Below are 6,037 nucleotides of genomic sequence, written 5' to 3'. Positions count from 1 at the left end.
CGAGAGATGAGAAAATCACGAATTCCTAAAGTAATTACAAATTCTCTCAGTTTTCACATAATCTTGGTTTCATGAAGTGCTGAATTATTTGGAAGAAATAAACAATAGTCTTTCCCATATCCCAAGCTGTCTTTCCTCCCCATACCAACCCTAGACAGAGTAGTCTTTGCTTCACCCCGAAACTTCTTCTTTTGTTCCTGGATTCCCTGTAGAGTATTTTTTCCAGGTTTAGGTCAAAACTCACAACTATCTTAGATCGTATTATGGATGAATGTCCTAATGTACACTAATTTATCAAGATAATTATCCTTTTCTTTTGGGTGTGAGCAGCAAATAATGAATAAAGACATGAAGAAGGAAGAGAAGAAGGAGAAGGAAGAGGACGAGATTAGAAAGAAAATGAAAAGGAGGAGTGACTTACTCATGGCAGAGAAGTTGCATCATTAAGAAATGTAAGCATAGAGATGCAGAAGATTAAACACAGGGTTCTTTGCTTGCCCACCGTTACAGAATGTTCTAGTGGGTCTTCAAATTCTATTTCCTTCAACTCTTTTCTCCTCTGCCTCCCAAGGCTGCAAAAAGTTGTACAAGACAGTGCAGAGAGACAGGAAGAGTAGCGTGAGTGTTTCTTCAAGAAAAATAGGTGCAGGTGGGGAAATAAGAAATGAAGGGATAAAATCACAACGCTTGGCAAGAAATGGGGTAGTCTGGGTCTAGTCCTGTGGTCTGAAACCTGGCAGTGCTTTATCTAGAGATCAAGCTCTCGTTCTGAAACTCTAAAGAGATACAAGGCAAAGAGAGGAAAAGGGAAATGCTACCAGGGATTATAACATCTCTTTCAAACAAAATCTTCTTGGCAGTGAAGAGAATTCAAGGAGAATATTTGAGGCCATGACCTACAAATAATTAGCAACATAAAGGAACCTAAATTAAGCACTCAGAAAACATATTAGACAGCCCATGGATAGTTTAGCTAGTAGAGCTTCAGACTTTTAATCTGAGGGTCCAGGGTTCAAGTCCCTGTTCAGGCAGTCTTTCATTTGACTCTAATTAGTTCTCTTACAAGCCCTCCTTCTTCACTCCTCTCCTCCTGCTCGTTGCTCTACAGGAATCTGAAGAGAGCCAGAACAGGAAAAGAAATCATAGCACTCTGCCCAGTCATGGTCTGTTTTGTCACATTCTAGCCAATAAGACAAATCTTGCAGTAATGCAGAGGAAAAAGACAAAAAGTAGAGATAGCAAGGAGAAAGATAGTCAGGATTTAGGGATATTTTGCATTTGGGGAGCTAGAAAAGATGCAATGCCTTTCACTGAGCACAGAAAGAGGTTTGTATAGTTTTGCTTGTACATTGGTAGACACTTTGTTTACTTTTTGCTTTATGGAATGTTTAGATGATGAATTTGCCAGCCCTAAGAGATAGCCTTGTTTAGTTGTTTTCTTAACACTGGAACACACAAGTCTGAAACTCTATAGACTGCTGACCTAAAGGTTTGGACTGCGTGTGTGTGTGTGTGTGTGTGTGGTTTTCAGAGGAAAGGCCTGTCTGCCAATTGAATGGGATGGGGGCAATGTCAATTAAAACTTATGAATTCTAAAAGTAAAGCAAAACAAAAAAGATCTTGAAAGCAGTGAGAGAAATGGAACCTTACCTATACAGTGAATATCTCATTAGAAACCATGGAGGAAATAATTAAGAGGCAGATTTTTCAAGTGCTGAAAGAGGAGTATTATGAATTCTGGAAAAAACTTTTTTTTTTTTTTTGGAATGAAGAAGAAATCAAGACATTCTCAGACAAAGGAAAGCTAAGAGAATTTGCCACCAACAGAACTTATAGATGACTTGGAGACAATAGCCAATGTCCAATCACATAAAGAAACAGGCCATGATCACTTCAACAAGCCCCCAAAAATGGTGGTAGAGGTCTGAAGATTGGAATTGATTGGGATAGATACAAGGGAGCTTCTGAGAGCTGAAACATTCTTTATCTTGGTCTGCATGTTGCTTATATGAGATGTACATATGTAATAACTCATTAAACTGAGCAATTAAGTTGTATGCATCTTACTCTTTGTGAACGAAGCCTCAATTTAAACCAAAAGAAGAAGGAAGGATTTCCTTGGATGTCCTCTCACCTTCAATATATCCTATCTCTTCATTACTGCTGTTCAAATTGTAGCCTGCAGATTGATGCCTTCTAAGAACTGTGTTTTGCCTGTCTGTGAGCCTTAGAAATTTTGTATCAATTTGACTGTGCCGAGACATTGGACCCCTCCTATTAACCGAAGTAAAACAATTTCAGGAAATGGGTGAATGGAATGTGGTGCTGGCCAGTAATCATCAAGCACTAGAGCTCTGTTGCCACTTACGATATTATAAGATTGATTGGACACCTAGAATCCAAGCGAATACACAAATCTGAGGAAATATTATTTACTTTTATTTATTATTTTAAAATGATATTAATCTTAATCAAGTCTGGTTTCTATATTTGTAATTTAACATTATTAGCTAAAATAAATAAAAACACAAACCAGTTGATTGCAGCTGATTCTGATGAATGATGACCCCATGTGTGTCAGACTAGAGTTGTGCTCCATAGGGTTTTCAAAGGCTGATTTGTTCAGATGTAGATGGTCTAGGCTTTCTTCCCAGGGCTTCCAGGTGGATTCCAACATCCAACTCTTTGGCTATAAGGCCAACATGTTAACCATTTGCACCGTTCGGGCACTCCATTAGCTAAACATGGAGGTAAAATTAATACTATTAATTTGTAACTCTAATTTACATGTGTGAATCAAGGATAAGAAGGCCTGACGAGCCAGGCAACAAGTGGTGTATGTGCTAGACAGTTGTGGTCCGAAAACAGGCCTCGGGCATGACTGAAAATAAAGAAGGAACCCTGTCTTTGGTGACAGCTCTTCTTTCAGAATCAGCTTCTCTGAAATGACTGAGGAAATCGCAGCAGCTGAAGGCCATCTGCAAAGTGAATTTTAATGAAACCCCTCCATGTGTCTGGACAGGTTCTCAAACTCAGTCTCTGATGAGCAAAGGAGTTGAGGCTTTCTGCATTAACTACATTTTGATGTGACAGTCATTTTGGATGTAAGTATTCAAAATATGTCCTCCAAAAATATTTTAGATTCTTGTACAAATTCTTTCTTCCTAGCATTAAGTCTAATTCTTCTTAGTTTGGAGAAAAAAAATTCATCTACATTCCATTTCTCCCAGCTCTACAGTGTGGGCCTATGCTGAGGAGATGTTACACTAGGTCTATTAGGGGAGGGAAGAAATTATCAAGTGATATGGTAAAGATATCAACTCCATGTGAATCTCAATACAGAGATTAAAATGAGTTTGTATGGGACTAAGAGTGCACTAAACTACTGTGTAAACGTTGTTCTGGAGTACACAGGAGGGAAGAGGGAGGATAGAGGTGCATCAGCTGAGAGACAGAGGAAAGAGGTGGGGTGGGCTGAAATGAAAGAAAGAGAAAAGTGAGAGAGAGGAAGAGGGCAAGGAAAAGAGAAGGAGGCTTGTTCCAGAAGAGGATTCAGTTCATTTTTCCAAAGACTGCTTTGCTTTTGAGAGTGATTCACTGTCCTTTCCCTCCCAGGGTAGACAAGCTGAGCACCGTGGAGAGGGCACACCAGGCTGAATTTTTGTTTGCAATTCAGGCATTGTTGGTATTGTGGCTGCAGTGGGAACTGCAGGGATTTCCTGATTTCAGTGGGTGGGTGTGGTGGGAGAATTGTTGAGAGAAGAAGTGGGATGGGTACTCAGTGTTGAGATTAAGCACCACTGCAATTGGGGAAGTTTATGAGGTTTTGCTTAAAATGAAAATAACACAAAAGAAAGTTTCCCTTTGTTTGCTCTACATATTTCTAAGTCTTAAATGAAGCTTATTGAAACACAACAATTTCCTAAAGTAACTCTATCTGGCCTCTCTACTCTTCACATCCTGCTCTTTGCTCAAGAGGAGTCTAACGAGGGGACTGTGACGAAAGAAAGTCAGAAACTCTGTGCAATCTGTAATAACTACATTCTCACTCATCTTTTCCTCATTCCTAGTATAGGTTCAGAGTCAATGTAGGTTAGTCTTTCCCAAACCAAGTAGGTGACCTCAAAATTGGCTTAGGGATGTCCCAGAGGGTGGATAGTTACAGGTTTTGGAGAAAAAAGGAAAGGGGGTGATTCATTATAAAAGACCTCCAGGTCATTTGGCTTTTCACCTCTGCTACCATAATTGATAACCCCTTCCTAGAGAGAAACTAGCCATTTCCTTGCCTTCAAGCCTTTGGCAGCAAGGTCCCTCTAAAAGATTTTCTCCTATTTAGGTCAAAACACAAAAACATTTTAGTTCATATTCTGGATTGCATGATCAAATCTACATTGATTCATCAAGACGGTTACTTTTATTCTCAGGGTCAATAATTGAAAATATGTCTAGGGAAATGTAGAATCATTCCACAAGGAAGTGGCAACTGTCCTGAAACAATGTAGCCCTTCCCTGAGGTCTTTGGGTTAATGTGTCTGTGCCCTCCTCTTTTGGCCCATGATGTTTAGGATTTGTGCTTCGTTTCTTCATTGGTAGTCTCTTCAGGAGGTAAGATTCTCCCATCCACCCAGAGACTGAGTTCAGGACAGCTGGACAAAGACATTTCTATGCTCTTCCATGGCTTCTTTCTGCTCAATATCCATGTCTCGATATCCACGTCCATGAATGAGAGGTCAACAAGACTTGGCAGTGAGTCTTTGCCTTCTCAGCATAAACCTGGGTTAAACATCTACTTCTCAACATTTTAGAACATGCCAGAAAAGGGGATAAGACAAAGAAAAGGATCTCTTCTTTGGTAAGAATGAATTCTTCTTTTCCTGACGTTATTTGAGAATCCTGTGTTCTCCATTCTGCAGAAGGTACATCAATTTTTCCCAAGCACTAGAGCAGATTTTTCTTCTTTCAGATTCTCTAGCCTCTTAACACTCAGGTTTCCACCAAGCCCTACAAAATGGGTGTGTAGACGGTGGCCCATATACCAGTAATTGTTTAGAGTGCTTGGCGAGAACATGTGGATAATACATGACCACATATAACTTTAAGTGAGTATCATTGTCTCAACAAGTTAGTTAAGAAAGAAGCATCAAGGCCAAAGCAACTCAAGAAAGACATAAGGTTCTAGAGGTGGGGCCAAGATGGCAGAATAGACTATCATATCCTACGAGCCCTCTTACAACAAAGACCCGAAAAAACAAGTGAAACAAGTGTATTTTTGACAAGCTCCGAGCCCTGAACATCAAAGGCAAAATTAGAAAACAAGCTGAGTAGCAGGAAGAGACGGTCCAGAAACAGAGAAGCATTATTGGATCTGAATTCCCAGGAACCCTCAGGCACCATTCCCAGGAGCAGCTGTGGCAGGCCGGTACTAGTGTCATGCTCCAGTTTCCTCAGGGAAAAGCAGCCACCGACGCAGCCTACTCACACCTCCGGAACCAGAGAAGAACAGCACTTTTGGCAAAAGCTAAGTACTTGCACATATTTTACCGTGCCCCCCACTTCCAAGCCAGCTTCAGCGGCTCTTGGTTTCTCTGGGCCTGAGATAGGCCCAGTTGAGTGCCTAAAGCCATCCTCCCGACGTTGGAGAGGGAATAAATTTGCCGTTGGGGGAAAAGATAATTTGCCAGCTCACCTAAGCTGGGGAGCTCAGGACAGAAGTGGCTTCTTTCCAGGCATAAAGATTCCATGGACTTTGAGTACCTTTCCCCGCTACATGGACCTGTGTGGGCCTATTTTGAGAGAATAGGCCCTTGTTGGCAGGCTACAACTGTTCCAGCTGTGCAGTGGAGAGGTGTGTGTTTGATGTATGACACTGCTTTGCCTATTAAACTGGGTCCTCACCTATCCACATCAGGTGCCTGAGGAATGGTGGCTCCATTCAGGTCACCCAGCCACCCACGACAGGGGTCCAAGGATAACTGGCACCTCCCAATTCCTACAACCAAAAACATTGGGTGCCCATATTCCATCTGCAGAACACACC

The 6,037-nt window shown here is 41.2% G+C and overlaps 1 non-coding gene across 1 annotated transcript; it reads left to right on the top strand.

Annotated features, from left to right (window-relative positions):
* The first annotated feature begins 956 nt into the window (after positions 1-956).
* On the top strand, positions 957-1,031 carry TRNAK-UUU (transfer RNA lysine (anticodon UUU)). Its single transcript has one exon. It is a non-coding gene; the product is annotated as a tRNA-Lys (tRNA).
* Positions 1,032-6,037: the final 5,006 nt, after the last annotated feature.

Source organism: Elephas maximus, chromosome 1, assembly GCF_024166365.1.
Source record: "Elephas maximus indicus isolate mEleMax1 chromosome 1, mEleMax1 primary haplotype, whole genome shotgun sequence".
In the NCBI taxonomy this organism is placed as follows: Eukaryota; Metazoa; Chordata; class Mammalia; order Proboscidea; family Elephantidae; genus Elephas; species Elephas maximus.
This window is presented reverse-complemented; position numbering and strand designations above follow the sequence as displayed.